Here is a 24,715-nt window from a genome sequence, read left to right on the forward strand (position 1 = left end):
TTGGATGAATGTATGTCTTTTAAGAAAAGTGCTTGAATCTTACACAACCTTAAGAAAAATGTAAAACTATTATTATTTAGGTACTTGCATCAAACCCTAAGACATAGACCTTGTAATTAAATGATTGGTTTAAAATGTCCATTTTGTTCAAAGGATATTTTCTAAAACTCTGTTCTTTACCAGACACTATTTTAAATACTGTGTTGCAGCTATGAATAAAAGAAAAAAAAAACACCTTACTTTTACGGACTATACATTCTACTCTCCAATGAGATGCAGGGAGATGCATAATAATCAAATAAATCTAAAAGTATATGGTTAATGTGATGTTACACATTGTAGAAAAAATATGAAAGAGTAACAGGGACTTTTATGGGCAAGTTTGTAATATTAAAAATGATAATATAAATAATCCAAAATATGTGTCTATATTAATAAATATGATATTTTCCTCAGTATTTTGTAGATTTTATCAATAACAATGACATGTGGAAGTAGGAAATACTAAGCGAGAAAAGGTTAAATTACAGAAGAAAGTTGAAATCAATATCCTTGTCATTTAGTTTTAGGAGAGAAGAAGAAACTTAAACTGACAAATAAGAAAGCCTTGGGATTGCATCGCTAGGATGAAAAGAACTGAAATGTTGTCTGAGCAGTCCATTTCCTGATAAGTCTTAAACTTTGGTAAGGAGTTATCCTGGGTGTTGCCAAAGCCAAAAATTTTACACATTGGGAAGTGGAGCTGGGAAAACAACTCCCACCCTGCTCCCACTTAACTTCAAAGAATTAAATACGTTGGCAATGATCACCTAAATGCATTGTTTTCTAAAACATTCAACTATTCTATTCTAGAGTGGGTAAGTGGGAATCAATAATAGATTAAAAACAAAACAAGATTCTGAATTTTGACCTGGCTCAGAAATTCCTATCACTGCTCTGCAATGGGGAGAGCTTCTTGAGAAGTTTTATCAAGGTGAGCTGGGCTGTAAGTCTCACACTATGGTACATCCTTGAATAATTCAGCCACATCTGTCTTCCATAGGGTGGGGATGGACAGAATGAGCATAGCATCTCTCCTTGACCAGCAAGGTCAAGCCTCCCTCGGAGGCTGTTAGAAATGCACAATCTCAGGCCCCACTCCAGAACCCCTGAACAAGAACAACAGATAATTTGCATGATGATTCCCATTTGGAGTTGCTGACCAACAACACCAATCCTCAGTCTTATCTATGTACTACAAGTACCTGAAAATTATTTAAATCCTGGTGATCTGGCTACATACTTGTCTATTTTGATTTCATTTAAAAAAGCTGCATATGTCTCAAAACTGTCACTCCTGAGTAATTTCTCAGGACTACTAAATCAGTACTCCAGGGATGAGATCCCTTAAGACAGGGGTAGTCAACCTTTTTATACCTACCGCCCACTTTTGTATCTCTGTTAGTAGTAAAATTTTCTAACCGCCCACGAGTTTCACAGTAATGGTGATTTATAAAGTAGGGAAGTAACTTTACTTTATAAAATTTATAAAGCAGAGTTATAGCAAGTTAAAGCATATAATAATAATTACTTACCAAGTACTTTATGTCGGATTTTTGCTTAGTTTGGCAGAATAAATCTTTATAAAACAACTTACTATAGTTAAATCTATTTTTTTATTTATACTTTGGTTGCTCCGCTACCGCCCACCATGAAAGCTGGAACGCCCACCAATGGACGGTAGGGACCAGGTTGACTACTACTGCTTTAAGACAAATAGGCATTGATTCCTACACATATTAAAATATAAGAATGTGGACTTGGAGGAAGAAAACAATGAATTTCTTTGTAGAAAATACATTTCCAGTGTGCTTATTTCTTGTATTTAAATACAAAATTAGGAATACATTTAGATAAACTTATAAGTACATATACATGGTAAATATATATAATTATATATATTAATGCACATATATATATTTATGGTGATAAACATTTTAATATTTATAATTAGAGAATTTAAATACTATAGTAAAATATGGATGAATAAATAGATAAGAGAAAATGATACCCTGAGTCTATCTGGAAATACGTATATAGATAATATATTTTTAAAATATTCCATCAAAGATTTATTTTTTTGTTAATTAAAAAATCATGCTACATGAATTAGATTTTCTTCTAAACAAGGAGTCAACAAACTTTCTGTAAAAGAAAAAATAAGAAATATTTTCATTTTTGTAGTCACTACATTCCTTCTGGCCCAACTATTAAACTCTGGTATTGTAGCTTATACACAGCTATTGACAAAAAATAGAAAGTTTCCCTAAACTGTCTCCAGAATCACTTTCTTTCAAGAAACATCCACTCATCTGTATAAATCACATATACATATATATTTCTAAAGTTTAAATGTACTGATATAAACTCAATGTCAGGAAGTCATTATAGGAGCTTCTGAGAAGGTTCGAGAGTGCACTGATTTTAGGGAGAAAGAATGCTCTAATTTTCTATACTTGACATATAGAGTGAGGAAATAATAATAATATTTCTTGTTTATAATGACTATCATTTTCTGAGCACCTGAACAACTGTATGTTTTATTAATTGCATCTTTCATTTCTTATGACACTACTATGGGATTGGTACTATCATTAACTCCATTTTAATGATCATAAAAACAAAGTTTAGACACCTTAACTGATCTGCCCAACGCAAGTTCCCTCAATGGGATTTGAACCCATGTAGCTGAACCCAAAATCTGAACTTGTAGTCACTGTATATTTTTATGCCACCTGAGATTACAAATATATATGAGGTTGGGGCAATTATAATCTTTTGGTTTGTAAGAAACACAGATGTGAATTGAATTGATTAATGATACAATTAGTTCATTAACTAGAACAACAGAGAAAAATGTGGAAAACCAGAAAAACTCTCACCGCTGCATAGCATGTTGGGAATATCATCCAAAATAACACAGACTCATTGCCTCCTCAAGGGGAACCCCCTCCTCATGCTTAGCCATGACTGTGAATAAAAAAATCTGTCTCTTCTAATGGACCTAAGGGGATTAGCCTCTTTTCTTTCCTTCCTACCAACCTCATGACTTCAATTTATTCATGATTTCTGCAAACTGCCATCTCTCTGTTTCTCAATTTTGGCACCTGTCCATTAACTGCTAGTTACCCACATTTGTTTACATGTAAGTTCATCAAATTTAATATTTGTTATCTAATACAGAGCATCTGTTATTGGCAGGTTCTTTTGCAAAGCCACATGGTAACCTCTGGCCACTCTAGAGATGGCTGTCTTAAATTTGGGCACATTCATTTTTGGTCATATCTACTGTGGCCACTTAAGCCTAGACATACGGTTACATTTTCTGGGTGGGGAGACCTATGTACTATGAGATCCTCTATCATATGTCAACAAGCTCCTATTTTTATATCATGTTTATTTCTTTGGAATAGTAAAAAAAAGATTATATATACTTTGCTTTTCTATTATTTTTATAAAAAACTAGAACAAGCCAATAGCTTATAAAACCTAGAGAATAGGAAGTAAACTGGCTGGTGGTTGGCTATTATACATATGCATTTTGTTTCTTGATTATTTTTCTAATCATAACTGGATCTATTACTTGCAATATTTGGCATATTGTTTTTACAATATCAACATAACAAGCTATAGCAAATCTATAAAAATGGGATGTTTTATATAAGTGAGTAGAGCAAATAGACTCCTGTACATTGAAATGTTTTTTAGTTCACTTTTCAATATTCAATTCCAACTGTTACTTTATCTTTTCTAATATTGTAAATGCTATGAATATGAATTCTCCTTCAATTTATTTTAATTTCATTTCAATACAATAATCACATCATATTTGTATCTATTTTTATTTGATTTTATCCTGAGAGTATGCAAACACCCCTTGGAAAGATGTACACACTGCAGATACTAAATTGTAGTGCTGATTAGCCATACAGTAGAGTGCTTTTTCTGTCAGTACTAATCAAAATTAGCTTCATGAAAAGATTTGAGTACTAACCTCTTTCAGAACCTAAAGGAACAACTTGCATGCTTGTTTCAAATACTGGTGGCTAGGAAATTTACAAAGTCACTTTTTTATTTTAGTTAGCTAAGAGTTAAACTATTCTGAGGATAATATAATTAAATCATACTATCTTAATAGTCATCTTTAAATATTCATGAGTATCACATCAGATACTGAAAAAAGTCACCATATACAAGGCAATAAAGAAGTACAGCAGAAAGATTATAAACTTTAACCACAGTCTGATCTGAGCCTGAGTCATAGATCCAATACTTCTGGTACGCCCTTAGCCCAGTTACACATCCTCTTACAGTCGGCATCATCTCATCTGGAAAATTGGGGTAAATAACTTCCATGTTAACACTTTGACTTGATAATGATACAATCATACATATAAACTTTAGACCCTAGCTGTCTGGCATTTATGAGGCATATCTGACACTGCCTCTCCCCAGTGACTTTTGTTGAAAATACCACATTCTGAGAACAGGTTATAAGTCTTAGGGTAACTTTCATAAAGTTTTAACAGATTTATTTGGTTTAAATTTTGAAACTGCCTACTCTAAGAGAGGTTATCCTATAAGATGGTTTTTCTGATCTCATGGAAGAAATAAATTACTGTCAAATGAATGAAAAATGGGGTTTAATATAGAACCCAGAGGTAAGGTGGCACCTGGTGATAATATACGTGGGGGGAAAAAGTCTGTTTGAGGAAGCAGTTTCTACTGAATAGAAATAGGTCTTAACTTTCAATTGTACACAAGATTTCCTTTTCAATTTGTATAATGCAAATTAAGACAATTTCAGTAATAAACCCTTTTAAAAACTTTAGATATATCTTTTTGAATAAGAACTACAGTTATCTTTATTTTCAAACATAAATATAGTATTTCACTATCTACCACATACCTTCAATGGTCAATACATCAAGAAAGCATATTAAATAAAAATTCATCAGGTAGAATACCACCGTCAATTTTGAACTTGGTACAAGGAATAGTCCAAATTACAGATACGCTTTCTATAATGTACCAGTTTGTTACTAACAAATGTGGTCCTATTTGGTTAATATTGCCTCTTTCTGTTTAGCAAATTTGCTTTAAAAATGAAAACTCCAAAGACTCAGTAACTGTAGTCAATAAACTCTTCTCTCAGGTATCATTGAATCACTTGAGAAACCAATTTCCCCTAGAGATAAAAGAAAGTCTCAGTGCAACATAGATAGATATATGTCTTCAGGCTTTAGATAAAAACACACAGGCAATGAACAAGCACAAGTCCAGCCCCCTGGGTGTTCTAACAATAGTTTATTCCTATGGGGTAAGGAATAATATAAACATCAGCCTCAAAAGCACTCCAGAGGATTTTAGAAAAGTAGCCAATTAATATAAACTGAGTTCTAACATCTTAATAAAATGTCCCATCTAAGGATACCCACAGGAGGAAGGTGGAATCAACATTTCATGAAATATGAGTGCTCATTCTACAATGCACAGTAAAGATACCATATTGCATCTTGACACAAAAGCAGCTAGTATTTACATATTGCTTTAGCATAACTGATTAGTTATTGTAATTCAATATGTGTTAGTATATATTTTATAACAATATATATTTAGGTTTTATTTTCTTTATTTTTTTTACTATAAGTCTATATAATGGTTTATCTCATAAGGGAGAGAACAGGGGAATAAGTTAGACTTTGTTACTGTAGCAAGCTTAGATTATGCCAGACAGTTTTGATCACCTACCACAGTATGTTTATATTTCCAATGATGTTAGCTTCATTATTTGAAAAGCATTTTGAAGTACAAGCACTACATAAGATAAGTGGTTGCTATTATTCACTCACATGCTTAGGGTGCTAACCAGTCAATCAGTCATTTAAAATGATAGTGATAGAATTATTTTATAATTCTTGATTGTATAGAAATTGATCAAAAGGTGGAATAAAACCATCAGACTATATTTATATGTGCAAAGTAAAGTAGAAAAGAAAAAGTTTAGATAATTCAATCCAACTTTGGAAAAAAGTTGCTTCTATCCTTTATTGATATTTTAAAGAAACTTATAAGGTAAGTGGGTTTAGAAAAAATAACGTGGACTAGTTTACTTAGATTACCTAGATAATTGCCCTAAACTATGTAAAATGTAAGCATTTCACTCTCGTTGGATAACAAAATGCAATCTCAAACATAAAAGCCATGATTTCAATAAACATATAAACGTGATCTCTTATTGAAGAATTTTTCAAAAAAAAGTTAACTTTACTTTTTATCTACTTTTAATCTATCACATAAAACAAATCCATCTCCCTTGTGCAAAAAGTATAAATTATAACAATAATATAACAATTGTTTTAATTTTATTTTTGAATAGCTATATCAAAAACCTTATTATTTTAATTTCTAAATGGACACTATTAAAATGTTCAAGGGTTTAATCCCAAATCTTTAACGCAGAGGGAGCTCAGGAACACCGTTCAAGTAGAAAGCTGCACAATACTTAACTCTCATTTTAAAATTTTCTTTCCATCTAAATTAACTTCAAAGCTTTTAGAATCAAAGATTGCACCCTATGACATAAACAAAATTCTTCAAGCAAAATCAAGTTATCTGAGCACTGCCCCATTCCCTAGACTGTTAAAAAGGTTACACGAGAAATTAACTCTTTTCTTCATATCTTCTTTTATTTTCTCTTGATGTAAGGCAGGATGCTATTATTTCAAAAGAAATTGTCTGAAATGCTACTATCCAAACCCCATTTCATTCTAGGACCTTTGCTCGTAAACTAAGCTTTTTCCTGACACAGTCACTTGCTGCAGTGCAGACCGTCAGTTTAGTCAGACAGAACTTTCAATGCAGAAATCCAGTGCGATGCAGTCGCCCAGATCAAACAGCACTTACCTTAATTGAAATATTCTCTGGGAACGAGGTGAGAAACCAGTCAAATCAACCGTGGATGGGGTGGGGAGATCCCAAGTGTTCATTCAATAGCGTCCAAGGAGCTGCATGCTGTGCTTCTTTCTCTTGTTTATGTTGAGCCCCTCACTGTCTAAGGGATTAAAAAAAAAAAAAAAAAAAAAGCTGAAATCCTTAAAGGTGCTAGTGAGTAAATGAGGACTAAGCGATGTTCCTGAACGGAAGATCCTCCGTGAGCGAGCTGCATTTGGTGGCTCCCTAACTGCTGTGATCGGCTCCTCACGGTTCCCGGAGCTGGGCGATGATCATTGACCTGATTAGCAGGGAACACTCCCTGTGCGCGAGCAACACACACAGAGGGTCGGTGGGTCTCCCGGGAGTCGGAAAAGGCACCAAGGCTACTTGGGCATCTTGTCTCTTTCAGCCTGATAGATGTACAAAACTATGACTATAATTTGCAAGGAGATTAACCACAGTGATAAGCCATGGGAGGACTTAAATGTGCTTTCTCCTTCCTGCTGCTTCGCAAGGTGCATTCGTGTTAGATATCAGGTACAGTAAAACAAGTAATAGACTGACTGAAAGAGCTGATTTGCAAGACAAGTCAAAAGATGAAAAATGTTTGAAGCAAGGCGATAAAAGAGATAGCTGTGCTTGTCTTTGCCCCAAGCCTGATACATTCTTCAACCTTTGTCTAAGTAAAATTCATTTAAGAGTTTATCTCAACCCTTCGTAGTGCAAGTCTCTGATTTTTTTTAAAAGTAGTATTTGTACTAAATTAGCATGGTTGACAGTTTCTTAAACACCGAGGACTCCAACCAAGACATAAAGAATTCCGTAGTTTTGCAAATAGCATTTTAAATTAGCATCACACTTGCAAAAATGTTTGTATTATACTATTAACTTTAGTGACATAGGGAATTACAACATTACACCTAACTGAAACATCTATTATTTGTTAATATGCTTATTGTTTAATATCAAAAAAGGTATGGATATGAGATAATTAAAATGTCAAACATTTAAATGTAATCATGTGCCATTGACAACCTGCTGTTAGCCATTCTCTGAACACCCGAGCAGCTCTTCAACATCTTACATCAAAAGTTACTTCCCTAAAGAAATCTCATTCTTTCGAAAAGGTCACTTAACTAAATGCCAAAGCCCCAAAGGGTTAATTTTTTACTTCTATCGAAGAAAATTATTCAAATAATGTAAAAAGAACAGATGATAAAAATATTTTGCATGTCTGAGGGTGAGAAAAATTTCATCGCCAGACAGAAAACTGACAACTGCCCCATCACAATGACCCCAGTGTGGTGTGTTCAGCGTTTCTGTTTCCCAAGTAGGTCTCAGTTAGGACATATGGCATTGCCGTGTGTGTGTGTGTGTGTGTGTGTGTGTGTGTGTGTGTGTGTATGTGTGTGTGTGTCTGAGAAAGGGGGGGTTATGTTTGCCTTGTAATATTTTATTATTTAAATACACTTTAGAATAAACCCAAATTGTAGTAAAGGGATACACAAAACATAATGGTGAATTTGTTTGTCACATGTACTCCCAAGTAAACGTTCTAAAAATATATTTCATTAAAATATCATCCTTCATAAAACTTCTTGGGCACAATAAAAGCTCAGTGTGATGGATTTGCTGTGATAGAGCAGGCACTTGAACTTGAAACAGAGATGAACCTGTGACGAGCCCCGGGCGGGCTGAACTGTGTCCCATGACGAGGAAGTCTCTTGCTCCCTCCACTGGCGGAGGGGAAAGGTGGAGGTGAAGATACTGGTCAATGCACCTCGAGAGAGGGAGAAGAATTTCTGCGGTTAAGCAGGAAACTCATTATCCAGTTATAAACTGGCATTAGAGTATTGTAGCAGAAAAAGGTCTTCTTAAATTGAATTTGATGCACATAAATTAATTGTAAATAAGTAGTACAGGAATTGTAAATGCTAATACCTTCTGCAATGATCCTGACTAGTTGTTAACACCGTGCTTGAGAGCGCAAATCTGATGGAGTCCATGTTTCCGATGTTTAGTTGTCAGGCAGTTAAAATACTCTGATCTTGTCTTGGGTTAAGCCTCATTCTGAAGATCTTAATAGTGACCTCTTTTTAAAGCCTTTTAAATGCTTAAGACGGTGCTTATTTACTTGAGGCTCATCCACTAGCAGTTATCATTAACTAAAACAAACGCACCATAAATTAAGCTAACTCTAACCATTGCTGACAGTCCAACCTGGAGAACCTTGACTGAATCAAGATACAATGATGTCATTTTCAAATAACCAGTCTTATTCTCAAAGGATCCGAAGATCTTTTACTGTAAACACTTTCTACAGAAAACATGTGTGACTTTGGGGTAGTTTGTTTTTTTCTATGTTAAACAAATAATTTATTTTATGTGGCAGTATATTCATGAGTAACAAAGCAAATTAATACTATTCTGTGGGAGGTAGAGAGAATAAAGTAGTGATAATTATAGGTAATATATATCAAATACTTGCTATGTGCCAAATGCTTTGCATGCATTTCTGCTATGGCTATTGTCTATAAAGTCCTTAAAACCAGTGGTCCCCAACCTTTTTTAGGCCACGGACTGGTTTAATGTCAGAAAATATTTTCACGGACTGGCCTTTAGGGTGGGACGGATAAATGTATCATGTGACCGAGACAAGCGTCAAGAGTGAGTCTTAGAGGGATGTAACAGAGGGAATCTGGTCATTTTTTTAAAAATAAAACATCATTCAGACTTAAATATAAATAAAACGGAAATAATGTAAGTTATTTATTCTTTCTCTGAGGACCGGTACCAAATGGTCCATGGACCAGTACAGGTCCACGGCCCGGGGGTTGGGGACCATTGCTTAAAACAATTATACTAAGCAGGCATTACTATCTTTTTATAATTTTTACTCATTAAGCTAAGGCTCTGAAAAGTTAAGTAAAGTTTCCTGTGCTGTGGCCAGTACAGAGCAAATCCAGAAATAAAGTTCAGGTAACTTAAACCGTAAAATTTTGATGCTTAGAAATTTCGAACATTAAAACCAACAAATATAATTACTTGCAAAAGAATAGAAAAATTATCTTATTTTTATTACTTGCAAGACACATTTTTACATTCTTAAAATCTTTGTTTTGTGAATGATAAGATATTATATTGTAACAGTTTTGCCATGATTGTTATATATATTTAAGCAGAAAATAAAATTCAACAAAAATTAACTTTAGCTTAAAAAATAAACTCAATCTAGGATTTCCAAAAAATGTAACTTCATTAGCAAAAACTGGTAAAATTCAATTTTTTTTATCTCTCTTGCAATTTATTCTCCATTAACCTCAAAAATGATAACTTGTTTGTGTTATAAACACAAAAATTACTCTAGAATATGGTTAACTCTAGAACACCTTCTATAAATATATTGGGTGAAAATTATAACATGTTCTCATATTTCAGTTCTACAAAAGAAGTAATATCATAGCAAAGGTAAAAAAAAAATATGTAGCTGAAAAATTTATTACTAATTTGTTCAAGCTTTATCAAGAAGTTACTTAAACCTACCATTTCATGAGGTCTGTTGAAATTCTCAGACACATTCTTTTTCTTACAGAGAAATGCTGTGACCACGTTTTTCCAAGGCTTCTAATCAAAATTCTATCTCAAAAAATGATAACTTTAATTAAGTCAACACTTGTACTTTGCCAAGAAATTTCCCACCCATTATCTCATTTGATTATTACAGGAATCTTGTGAAAGAAGTTACGATAAGTATTTTTCTCATATTTTAATGAAGGGAAATCGGGGAAAAAAAAAAAACAAGTGATTGTCCTTTGGTCTCTGATACTTAGTGGATAACCTGATGTCCTCATTTCCAAACAAGGCTTATTGCTCCCTATCGTGTCTGACAAAATATGTCAGTCTCAGTCATGGTGTGATCAATATAAATGGATATCTACATGGAAACCACTCTTTCTTCATTTATTTACACTTATTCTGAAAAGCGAGGATTGTAATTATGATGTAATAAAGAAAAAAATTACTGAGCTAGTGGGAAGAATTTGATTTATATCTGCAGGAATTTCTTCAGGTTACTTATAGTCGTTTCTGGATCTTGACTATTATATTAAGACAATAGTTTAGATGGTGGTTTTTATAATTGTTATATGAATTTCATCCCGCTTCTTTATGAAGTGCATATTTATATAGCACCTCTCCATATATTTTTGTGGTGATTTAATCATCAGAGGAGCAAAAATCCCACATTAGTCTTAGTAGTTTCAGATATATTATAAAAAATAAACTAGCTGACTGACTAGGAGGTGGCACAGTGGATAGAGCATCAGCCTGGAACACTGAGGATTCAGCTTCAAAACCCCAAGGTTGTTGGCTTGAGCACAGGCTCATTTGACTTGAGCTAAGGCTCATAAGCTTGAGTGTGAGGTTGCCAGCTTGAGCGTAGGATCATAGACATGATCCCATGGTCACTGGCTAGAGCCCAAAGGTCACTGGATAGAAGCCCAAGGTTGCTGGCTTGTACCCAAGGTCACTGGCTTGAGCAAGGGGTCATTAGCTTGGCTGGATCCCCCCATCGCCATCCCATCAAAGTATATATGAGAAAGCAATCGATGAACAAGTAAGGTGCCGCAGTTGTGAGTTGATACTCTCATTTCTTTCCCTTCCTGTCTGTCTGTCCCTCTCTATCTCACAATTAAATAAATATAAATAAATAAATATAAATAATTAAAATTAATAAACTAGCAGCTTATTAAAGTAATAAGTTGATCTTTCAGCAGCTAAATGCTAATAGATTCTCATATACTGTACATTGTTCTGCCAATATGTAAGTCATGGAGGTGGAATGGCTTGATTTATCAGCCTTTAAGATAAACTTTTCCATTTTTGAGGCCAGCTTACTCATATATACTTATGAATTTGAAATACTACAAACTTCTGGTAATAAAGAATGCAAGACTGGATATTAGAAAGCTTGGAGTATAGTCTAAATTCTGGCACTAATTATGTTTATAATTTTAAACCTTTTAAAAAACTTCTAGCTAATTTCATCAAAAATATGAAGAATTAGATGATATTATCTCTAAGATTTCAGTCAACTATAAAATTGTTATCTATTTGACTGATAATCTGTGATATATTCTCTGCTAAATTCAGAAAATATCGGGCACTTAAGTTTGTATTCAATTTTGCTTTTTCTCCCTTCTCATACCCTGTAATTCCATTAACAGCATTGTTTTGTTCTATAAACGACATAATAAAAATATTTTCTTTTTATAGTTCAAGCAATTTAAGAATCATTATTTTAAAACTCGACACAGAACAGATTTTTAAAAAAATCACTAAGGTCAAGAATCTGGTTTAACTTTTTCAAGTAAGTACATTTCTTTAAAAGAACATAACTGTTTTATTATATCTACAGTGATTTACTTAACAAGACTGAAAATTAACTTAAACTAGGGAGCATAATTGAAAAATGAACATATAATTTTTATATAGTTGGTATTTTTTAAAGCCACAATTTCATTTTATTAGGCAGTTGTTTTAAAATAACAACAAAAAAATCAGAGTGCATAATTAAAAGAACTGGCTTTCAAGAGACATAATTGGTTAGCATTTTACCCCTTTCTTCTTAGCTCAGATTTATTCTATTTTGTATCTTTAGTTATGATTAGTAAGTGAAAGCAAAATGAAATAAATAATATAAAAATATAAGTAATACTAAATTAAACATAACAAATTAACTTAAAGTTACTGAAATTTAATAATGACTAGAATTATATATATAAATCTAACTACACTCAATTTTAGCCATGATTAAAATATGTTGTTAAACAAACATACAGAAAATGCTACTTAATAAAGTGTTGATTAGTACAAAGAAAAAGAGAGGAGCATGTTCATTTCTTTATTGAGGAGATAGTTTTACCCTTTTAACACTCAGAATGGGCCTGGCCTGTGGTGGTGCAGTGGATAGAGCACTGACTTGGAATGCTGAGGTCATTAGTTCAAAACTCTGGGCTTGCCTGGTCAAAGCACATAAAACAAGCAACCAATAAACAACTAGAGTGAAGCAACTACTTCTTTTTTAAAAAATATTTTATTTATTGATTTTTAGAGAAAGAGGAGTGAGAGAGAGAGAGAGAGAGAGAGAAGAGGGAGGAGCAGGAAGCATCAACTTCCATATGTGCCTTGACCAGGCAAGCCCAAGGTTTCGAACCAGTGACCTCAGTGTTCCAGGTAGACGCTTTATCCCACTGTGCCACCACAGGTCAGGCCAAGCAACTACTTGTTTCCCACCTTGCCCCTTGTAAAATCAGTAAATAAAATCTTTAAAAAAAATAGAGAGTCAGAAAGGGGTGAAGAAAGAATATGTGTAACATTATGAAATGTAGAAAGATCTCAAAGCAGTAATACAATAAACAGTTTCAAATTAATTTTCTGTTCACTAAAAATTCTTAGGATAAAAAAATCTTAATATAGATGGACCTATTAATTTAAAACTATATAACTATACATGATTGTTTAAAGACTTTTCTAACAACACATATCTATTAACATTGTCAAAATTAAAACAAAAATCCCTAACAATTCCAAGTATTGGCAATGATGTAGAATATCTATACTTTCCTACACTGCTTGTAAAATATGAAATGGTGCAAACACTTTGGAAACACTTTGTTAGTTTCTTTTAAAAAATAAACATACTATTGTGTGATGCAGCTATCTCCCTCCAAGATATTTGCCCTAAAGAAGAGAAAGTATATGTTCATTCAAACACATGTACACAAACAATTGACTTGTGAATGGATAACCATGGTACATTCATTCAATGAAAGCATTTAAAGGGAACTGACTACTAGTACACTCAAAAATTGAAGCACAAATTTACAATTCTAACTGAAAAAAACCACAGAAAAACAAGTAACAAGTATATAATTAATATGGAAACAAGACATGGTGACAGAAGGCAGAAAATGTGTTGCGGTGGGATGGTGGTGGAATGAGACAGCAAAGGGGCACAAGAAACCTTTTGGGAGGATGATTATCTTGATTATGGTGGTGATTTTAAAGATGTACTTGTCTGTCAAAACTCTTCTAATCTGTACTTTAAATATGCGCAAGTTATTGTATATATTATATCTCAATAGAGATGCAAAACACACATCTTCCTCATTTCTCTTTGATAAGACATTACTGTTATTAAACTGCAAGTGCCACCATGTTATATTCATAATAAGATAACAGTTGCATATCTTTACCTGTATAGCCAATTTTCTAAAGAAACCATATTGAAGATGAAATAAATTCACCTACATAATATTTCTAATGGTTTCTTAAATCATATACAGCATTCCCTATTCAATCAAAGTTTAAAGCAACTTTATTTTATTTTTTTTTTAATTTTATTCATTTTTAGAGAGGAGAGAGAGACAGAGAGGGAGAGAGAGGAGAGAGAGACAGAGAGAGAGAAGGGGGGAGGAGCTGGAAGCATCAACTCCCATATGTGCCTTGACCAGGCAAGCCCAGGGTTTCGAACCGGCGACCTCAGCATTTCCAGGTTGACACTTTATCCACTGCGCCACCACAGGTCAGGCTAAAGCAACTTTAAACTTAATGTCTTAGTACCTATAACATTTCAGTTAAATTTTATGCTAGGGAATAAAGTGCTATTTCATTTCAAACAATGACCACTGAGGAATGTATAATTATTTCTTAACACACTCATATCTTTGTCCATTTGTTTAGAACTTCTCCTTAATGAGTATTGAAATCTTACCACAGCTAATCGTCAGCATCTCTGCCACAGCAGGTGACTACTTTAAAGAAAAATAATTGGGCTTTCTCAGTCTCTAACTGCATTTGACAAGCCTCAAGATGAAATAACTTTATACAGCATCATAGCATTGGTATTGTTATACAGTGGCTCAAAAAAGAATCTCTCTCCTGTGCCTATTTGCTTATTTACTAAATTGAACTTTTTCTTTGGGTTTCATGGTGACTCCATTAACTTCTGAATACCACATTTCTCTGTATCCTCAGTCACGCTGACTGTAATACCCAGTTTCCTCTCATGTCAACTTGCTCTTTTCACTCTCTGCAAAAGTCAATAATTTGCTGCCATAAGATGAAGAATAGGTGACTTCTATCTGCCTTGCTGGCTCTCTTTTTCTTATTAAAAATAATTTAAACTCTCTACAATAATACAGGGTTTGAATATATCCCAAGTGTAGGTGAGCAGTCTGAAATAATACTTTTAGTACCTCACACACATCAAATACATGGAGTTAAGTTTTTGGAATAATAATGCAGTGGTAAAAAGCGGTGATAAAAATACAGAAAATTTGGTAACTCCTGGAATTAAAACAGCAATGACAGTGGCAAAGAGTAGTTTTGAACCAGTGGTCTCTTTACACATTTGCCTCAATTTCTTCATATTGAAAAGAAGGATAAATAGCATGATATGAGTTCATGCATATGCAAAAATAAGATTAAATAAGTTACTAGAGGAAAGCACCAAGAAGGTTACTGTTATAAAATGAGAGAGCTCAGTAAATATATATAGCAACTATTATTAAATAGGCAATCTGTGTATAAGCAAATCATATATATATATTATGTTTTTTCATCTGTATATATTTTAGTGAACCTTGTAAAAGATAAGAGCTCTTTTTCTTTATTTTGTTTTGTAAAATATCCTATCATGCTTTGTTCAGCTTCACGTGACTACTGCTAATGGACCTACGAAGGATTTAGCCTAATTTACTAGATGACTGCATTTGCACTGCGTTTATGTCCCCACTAGTAGTACAGAGCATTGACATTATTTCATTGCAGGCCTCACAAAGAAGTATGCTAGCCAATTATATCTTAACCCAATTCCAAAAGCTACTACTTCTATCTCCCAACATGTCCTATTAATAGCAGTTAAAAACAGCTGAATATCTTATTATAAAACTTAATAATTGACATTATTACTAACCTTCAATAAGTCCCTAGTTGCTTGTTGAATAAAATGCAAATTTCTGGCTGTACTTAAAAATTCTCCTTGATTTACCTATAAATTGATTTTCCACTATTTCAAAGACAAAAGCTGGTTTCTTTAGTTGTTCTCAGAATATAATTTCCCATACTCTATGTTTTCATTCCTGGTATTAAATCTGAAGTCTCTCCAAACTTCAACATATATTCATGTAAAAGGACCTATACTATTTGATAGTTCTCATAGTGTTTAATGTGAGTACTAGACACAAAATAGACACTCAAATATTTGCTGAGCATACAGTGCAGTGCCTATTGAAGAAAATATTGGTTTTATGTAACTGGTAGATATTTACCTTGCTCCATCATTTTACTATTTAGTTTAAAAGCAGCACTGGAAAAAATTTTTTTTTTTACTTTTAATTGAATGTTTTTGGTATTGTTTTGTATTTTTCTGAAGTGAGAAGCAAGGAGACAGAGAGACAGGCTCCCACATGCACCCCACCAGGATCTACCCAGCAAACCCACTAGCAGGCGATGCTTTGCCCATCTGGAGTATTGACCTGTTGCAACTGGTGCCATTCTAGTGCCTGAGTTGGAGGCCATGGAGCCATCCTCAGCGCCAGGGGCCAACTTTGCTCTAGTGAAATCTTAGCTGTGAGAAGGGAAGAGAGAGATAGAGAAAAAAGAGAGGGGGAAGAGCAGAGAAGCAGATAGGCACTTCTTTTGTGGACCCTGGCCTGGAATCAAACCTGGGACTTCCACACACTGGACCAACACTCTACCACTGAGCCAACCGGCCAGGGCACTTTTCATTGAATTTATGGCATGAATTCAATAACGAAGTTTCACAGGTGAGCTATTTTTTTTATATATAGAAAAAGACAGATAAACATGAAGGGAGAAAGCTGAGAAGCATGCACTCATAGTTGCAGCACTTTAGTTATTCACTGATGGTCTCTCATAATGGGCTTAAGCCAGTGACCATGGGATCATGTCTATGATCCCACATTCAAGCTGGTGACACCACGCTCAAGCTGGTGAGCCTGTGTTCTATTCGGAAGAGCTCGCACTCAAGCCTGTGACCTCGGGGTTTTTAACCTGGGTCCTCAGCATCCCAGAACCACACTATTCACTGTGTCACCACTGGTCAGGCATCAGGTGCACAACTCTACAACCTGTCATCTGTTCACCTCCATCTGTCACCATTTATCCCCCTTATACTCCCCTCCACCTCCTCCCATTCCATCTCCCCCTGGTTAATCACCACACTCATCTGTGTCCATGAAGTTTTTCTCTCTTTTTTTTCTTTTATGCTCAATCTTTCCCCTTTCACACAGCCCCCCGCCCCATCAATATTTGTCACCCTGCTCTCCATCTACAGTCTGTCTCTATTTTGCTTGTTAGTTCATTTTATTCATTAGATTCCACTTATGAATGAAATCACATGTCGTTATCTTTTTCTCTCTGCCAGTCAGAAAAAAATCTTTAGGGAATTAGATTTCCAGATGCCTGCACCCTACTTGGGAATATGAAAAGCTATCACAATTTAGCACACCAGACTACTTCATTCAAGGCAGCTCTCTCAAAGGGGCTACAAAGCAAGGACCATTTACTTTTATCACAAAGTAATATTTTTCTTATTGAAAGACCAAGAATAAGATTCTTGATTGCTAAAGGAGGAAACACTAGCTATTTTAAAGTACTGTACTTTTTTAAGTAATTCATATTTCATAATGACACTCCAACTTTACCATTTAATTGAATGTTTTTAATTTATATACTCTTGCTAAGTATGTATACTTCTCCAGTTAAAAAATGACTTATTTCTATTTAATAAAATTGTCATTTTAAGGTTGTTTTTGTTTTATTGATTTTAAACTCAAGGCTACAGATATGAAAATATGAGAATCATATATTATTAATATTTATTGAGGAAACTGATATTTTACAATTTATATCTTCATTTATATTTAAAGCATACACTTTATTATATCAACGATAGAGGAAAAACTTACTCATAGTTAGTTGCAAAATAATGGATTGTAGTAAGTTGCCACACTTTGCTTTTACTGGCTTTAATTAAGAAAAAAATCACATAATTATGAAACTCACTCTAAAGCAAGATGTTTTAACAATAATTTAAATACATAAAAATTCTAATAAAAACAAGAGTAACTCTTCTATAAATAACTTGAATGATTCTAATTATTCCAGAATTATTATAATACAAACGTTATGTTTTCTTTCTAATGCTTTTATTTAATAGGAAGACTATTTTCCTGTTCTAGTGAACTTTGATTGCTTTCAAAGCAAGCAATTTAATAGAATAATTTAGGCTTTTCTGAACTGAGCTTTGACATATCCTTGAATGGACAGCTGAGCTAAGATTCTCAACAGATACAGCCCTTTCAGGACAGTCTACTCAATTCAGTCTATTTTAGAAGAAGTAGGGAAATAGACAGGCTGGCTCAAGGTCATAGGTGAGTTAAAATTCTGATGTTTTACGGGTAAATGCTTAATGCTCAGCAGGTCTGAAGTTTGCCAGTAAGTATGAGTGACTCAGGGACAGAGACGAGACCTGAAGCTTTCTGAAGTTGAGGTGATCCCTGGAGTTGCACTAAAAGCTGACATAATCTCTTGAGCATATAAAAAAGCAGAGGGGGGAAAAAACGGGATTTTAAGAGTCTAAAACAGATATCTGTGTTTGATTTCATACAGAAGGGTCATCTTTCTGAGTTAATTTTTGCTGGTATCATTCTCAGATGAAGAAAGCCTGGGACTGTGAGTGTGCCACTGATTTTGTGGCCTTGTATACAAATGTGGGAACTTGCACGAGAAGGATTTCATTCTTAGGTTTTACATCAGGCTCTCAGACTGGGGCAGTTATAGAAGCAAGTGAGATGTATCATAGTCACACAGAAGGGTGTTCTTATAAAAGAAAATTGTCAAATCTACTTGGAATTCATGTTGGGTCCCGGCCCACCCAAGCACTACCAGCAATGTTCCCTCTTATTCCAGGATGATTATGTAGGAGATAATGCCAGAAGACAGACAGAACCTCAAGTTAGTGTCGGAGGAGCTATGAAACTCTGATGCCCCCAGGAAAGCTGTCCTGAGAGACAATGTCCTGGCAAGGAAAGCCACAGTGTCCAAACTGCAGAACAAGATAAGGGTCGGATGGAGAATTGTCACTACTGTTGAATAATAAGGCAGATTTCCAGCATGGAGGCAGGTAAAGAACTAAACAGAGACACGAGGAACCTGCCAAGGGCTATTTCTTAGTAAGGCTCCAACTCCTGTAAAAAAATAAATTCCTAGAAGTTTACTAGGTGAAGTAACCTAGATTCATTTAAGGTCACTTTCCCAGATGAACAATGCTAGAAAGTGGCTTATCTGGGATGGATAGTCAGCGATTACTCCAGAGCTTCTCTTAAAGTGAAGCTTTCTGTGTATTCTGATTCCATCACGCATCCATTATATACTGCTGTATGCTGTTCAAGTTGATTGCATATACCTTACTTTCTTTATGTATAAGGTGAGCAAATCATATTATTATGTCTATTTTACAGATAAAGAAAGTGAAGGTAATATAAATTATGTGTATTCTACCTGAGGTCACACAGATAAGTTAAAAACAATAAACCGGAATTGTTTTTCTGACTCCCCATTATTGTATGTGCACTTGACATAGATATTTCGGTACATTTATTTTTAAAGGACTGGATAGTAAAAGTTTTAGAATTTGTAGCAAATAGGCAAAATCGAGGATATTATGTAGATACCTATAAAAACAACTTTAAATATAATTATTAAAAAATGTAATATCTTTGTTTATGGTCTATACAAAAACTGTGTAGCTCAGGCCATAGTTTATCAAACCAAATTATATCAACACAGGTTTGAACAGCAATTGGCAATTGCAAACTCATCTAATAGTGATTAGTTGAATAGTGCTCTACCTTTGGCATTCCTTTTACTCAATTAAGTTGTGCTTTATGTAGAAGAAATTTAAACAAATCTTGATTTACACAAAACACATTATGAAATAACATAGTGACATCCATGAACTTATAAAATAATATCTGTTTGGAAAATTCTATTCTATATTTTATAGATATTTATATTTCAATTTTAGTTTATAAAGCCCGGTGAAATCCAACCCTTATCAAAATAAAATTACCATAACTTGCAGAAAAATAAATTTATAGTTTAAATTTATTCTCCATAAGCAAAATGTATAGATTGAAATAATCACATTGCATATCCCAAAGTACACCAAAAGCATTCAGATGTCGGAAATTTCCACCATAACAATATGGTTGCATACTCTAATATTTCCTGAGAATCATGACTGTGTGTCAACTGTAATTATGGTATTTTCTTAGAAAAATGTAGAAAGGAATTCTAAGCTTATTAAATACATAAAAGCATAGATCTTTAATATGATTTTGACCAGACCATGTAAATTTCAGAAAAGATATATTTTTTACTCAAATACAAATAAGTTGGATTTTTATTAGATATAAAAAAATATCAACAAGCTCTTTCATATAATAATTAAACCAGTCATTTTTACCTTCCCAGTTTCCCAGGCCTTTATATTCACTATGAATAAATGATGAATTGAAGACAGTGACAGCAATTACTGGTAATACAACTGAAATGACATTTGAAAATTGCTAAAAAGGATTATGGCTTTGCCATAAGCTTTTAATATGTTTTATCTTGAAACTTTCAAAACAATACCAGGGTTCTTTTACTTTCTTCTCTTATTTGTACATTTAGATTACCTAGAGAAAGAATGTGTCAATTTGTCATTCCATCGTATGATATATGAATGGAAGTATTCTTAGAAAAGACTTGGAATTTAAGCCTACATGAAAAACAGCAGATTTGCTCAGGGAATCAAAGTAACTACAAAGTTTGCTAAATTAATAGGTAGTGATTTTCTACATCATAACACATTTAATGACTTTTTTTCATGAATATGAGCAAACTTGACTTTGAGTAAAAAGAATTTGCAAGAGTGCGATACTTTGTGTTTGACCTGAAACCATTTTACTACCCTGACTGTGGACACCAATGAACAACTCTAGAATAGGAAGTATGAGTTGACTCTGAACTTACTGTAATGTCTAAATGGGTTTATAAAACATGTAAAGGTAATATTATTTGGGCTACTGATGCCAAACTATATTGTTCATAAAAGTAAAATATGTAAATAGATAATCATTCCTAAAATACCATGATGTCTGAGAAATGCATTTGTTCACAGTACTTCTGGATGGACATACCTGACAATCTAATATGCATTTGAGAAAAATTAATGTAAAAAAAAGTGCTGGTTACAATTGACTGTGTGTGGTTCAGTGACACTTTAAAAAGAAAACAAATGCTTGTTTAAAAACAAGAACTAATGATTGTGTTTCTTATATGTCAACTTGGCTAGGCTATAATCCTCAGTTATATAATTAAACAGTAATCTAAATTTTGCTGTGAAGATATTTAATAGTGTGATTAAGGTTCATAAGTAATGGACTTTAAGTAAGGGGGATTATCATAGATAATTTAGGTGGGTTTGCTTCATCAATTGATAAATTTTAAGAGCATAGCTCAGACTTTCAGGAAGAAAGGAAGGAAAGAAGGAAGGAAAAAAGGAAGGGAGGGAGGGAGGGAGGAGGGAAGGAAGGAGGGAAGGAAGGAAGGAAGGAAGGAAGGAAGGAAGGAAGGAAGGAAGGAAGGAAGGAAGGAAGACATTTCTGCCCATGGACAGCAGCTTTAGCCTGTGTCCCAGAGTTCCAGTTTATCCTCTGACCCTACAAACTGGTGGATTTACTTAGCTCCTAAAATTTCATAAGGCAATTCCTGGCAATGAAATTCTTAATATATATCCCCATTGGTTCTTCTTCTCTAATAAAACCTTGACATGATATGCTCAACTGATTAAACATTTAAAAACATTGCAAAATTCCCAAAGGGAAAGTGAATGTCTTATAATGTTAAAATTAATACATAGTGGTTGGCTAACAATAATAATAACACAAACAATAGAAAAAAATTCTTAGAAATAAAGAATATAACATGAAACAGGTTATAGAATAATAAATTCAGGCATAGATTATTAATGAACTTCAGTTTGGCTCTCCCTGTAGCTACTTTACCACAATCTTTTTTTCCCCCTTTTTATTATAACATTTCTTTTTACATTCAGATGTTTGCATTACTCAGGACTGTAGCATCAAATACAAGTGTAAAGATAATGCTGCAAAGGCCTTTCTGTCTTAGTGGTAGGTAGGATTTTAAAATAATCCAATGACCCTTACTCTGTTATAATAGCAAAAGAATCTTTAGCCAATGTAATAAATTTACAAATGCTAGTAATTAAGGAGATTACCTAGTGAGCCTAATCTAATTTAATGCATCATTTAAGAAGTAAAAGATTTGAAGTAAGAAGGGGCTGCTGCTGGTTTAAAGATGGAGAAAACCCTGTGAAAAGGACCAGAAAGCAGCCTCTACTATGTGCAAGAAACTACCAACTGATAGACAGCAAGAGAATGGGACCTCAGCCCTACAGCCACAGGCACTTAATTCAGCTAGCACCCTGAATGACCAGGGAATCTGACTCTTTGCCTAGATCCTCCAGATAAAAAGCCAGCCTAGATTGATCAGGCGTCAGCACAGTGGATAGAGCATTGGCCTGGGATGCTGAGGACCCAGGTTTGAAACACTGAGGTCACAGGCTTGCGCATGGCATCATAGACATGACCCCATAGTCGCTGGCTTGAGCTCAAGGTCTCTGGTTTGAGCAAGTGGTCACAGGCTTGGCTGGAGCTCCCACACTCCTAGGTCAAGGCACACATGAGAAAGCAATCAGTGAACAACTAAGGTGCCAAAACTATGAGTTGATGCTTCTCATCTCTCTCCTTTCCTGTCTGTCTCTGTCTCTCCCTCGCAAAAAAAAAGGAAGTCAGCTTAGTTGAAATTTTGACTGCCACTTTATGACACTCTCATCACAATGCCTAGTTGAGCCTGCTCAGACTTTTGGTACACATAAATATAAGATTATAAATGGGTGTCTATTTCTGCCATGAAGTTTATAGCACTTTGTTACACAGCATCAGAAAACTAACACTTTCCACTCCAAGACATTTGAGTCTCTGTAGTACTGAAAGCACCTTTTATTTCTTGGTATCAGAAGTCCTTTGTAAAATGCCTGGCATATAATACATAATATTAATACATAGCAGTTTAATACATAGTGTTTAATACATAGCAGTTAATTATATAAAGAAAGGCAATGTGGCAGAGCTACGGAGGACCTGAAAACTTGACCTCTAGTGACTTATTTAGACTATTCCTTTTCCCGATTTTTTGATTTGTTGACTCAATATAACACATGTAGAGAAAAGGAAGATTGAGTACTTCCAATTTTTAAGATAATGGTGTCTCAATTTGCTCGAATACTAGCAAATCGAATACAACAACATATTAAAAAAATAATGCATCATGATCAAGTGGGATTCATCCCAGAATCTCAAGGATGGTTCAACATACTTAAAACGGTTAACGTAATACACCATATCAACAAAACAAAGAACAAAAACCACATGATCTTATCAATAGACGCAGAAAAGGCTTTCGATAAAATACAACACAATTTTATGTTTAAGACTCTCAACAAGGCTGTGGAGAAAAAGGAACCCTCATTCACTGTTGGTGGGACTGTAAAGTAGTACAACCATTATGGAGGAAAGTGTGGTGGTTCCTCAAAAAACTGCAAATAGAACTACCTTATGACCCAGCAATCCCTCTACTGGGTATATACCCCAAAACCTCAGAAACATTGATACGTGAAGACACATGTAGCCCCATGTTCATTGCAGCACTGTTCACAGTGGCCAAGACATGGAAACAACCAAAAAGCCCTTCAATAGAAGACTGGATAAAGAAGATGTGGCACATATACACTATGGAATACTATTCAGCCATAAGAAATGATGACATCAGATCATTTACAGCAAAATGGTGGGATCTTGATAACATTATAAGGAGTGAAATAAGTAAATCAGAAAAAAACAAGAACTACATGATTCCATACATTGGTGGAACATAAAAATGAGACTAAGAGACATGGACAAGAGTGTGGTGGTTACCAAGGGTGGGGGGGAGGGAGGACATGGGAGGGAGGGAGGGAGAGAGTTAGGGGGAGGGGGAGGGGCCCAGAGAACTAGATGGAGGGTGACGGAGGACAATCTGACTTTGGGCGAGGGGTTTGCAACATAATTTGATGACAAAATAACCTAGACATGTTTTCTTTGAATATATGTACCCTGATTTATTAATGTCATCCCATTACCATTAATAAAAATTTATTAAAAAAAAAAAAAGACTCTCAACAAAATGGGTATAGAAGGAAAATATCTCAACATGATAAAGGCCATATATGATAAACCATCAGCTAACATCATATTAAATGGCACTAAACTGAAGGCTTTCCCCCTTAAATCAGGAACAAGACAGGGTTGTCCACTCTCTCCACTCTTATTTAATGTGGTACTAGAGGTTCTCGCCACAGCAATCAGACAAGACAAAGAAATAAAAGGCATCCATATTGGAAAAGAAGAAGTAAAGGTATCACTTTTTGCAGATGATATGATCCTATACATTGAAAACCCCAAAGAATCCACAAAAAGACTACTAGAAACAATAAGCCAATACAGTAAGGTCGCAGGATACAAAATTAACATACAGAAGTCAATAG

The 24,715-nt window shown here is 34.3% G+C and overlaps 1 protein-coding gene and 1 non-coding gene across 4 annotated transcripts in view; both read right to left on the bottom strand.

The window, feature by feature from the left end:
- CDH12 (cadherin 12) overlaps positions 1-24,715 on the bottom strand; it is a 978,939-nt gene that overhangs the window by 365,025 nt on the left and 589,199 nt on the right. For all 3 annotated transcript variants that reach the window (XM_066244110.1, XM_066244099.1, XM_066244105.1), the window contains exon 3: positions 6,946-7,093. The gene's annotated coding sequence lies outside the window, so the exon portion shown is untranslated. The remainder of the gene's footprint in view (positions 1-6,945; positions 7,094-24,715) is intronic.
- LOC136321200 (small nucleolar RNA SNORA28) lies at positions 5,680-5,805 on the bottom strand. Its single transcript, XR_010728482.1, has one exon. It is a non-coding gene; the product is annotated as a small nucleolar RNA SNORA28 (small nucleolar RNA).

Source organism: Saccopteryx bilineata, chromosome 1 (genome assembly GCF_036850765.1).
Source record: "Saccopteryx bilineata isolate mSacBil1 chromosome 1, mSacBil1_pri_phased_curated, whole genome shotgun sequence".
Lineage (NCBI taxonomy): Eukaryota > Metazoa > Chordata > Mammalia > Chiroptera > Emballonuridae > Saccopteryx > Saccopteryx bilineata.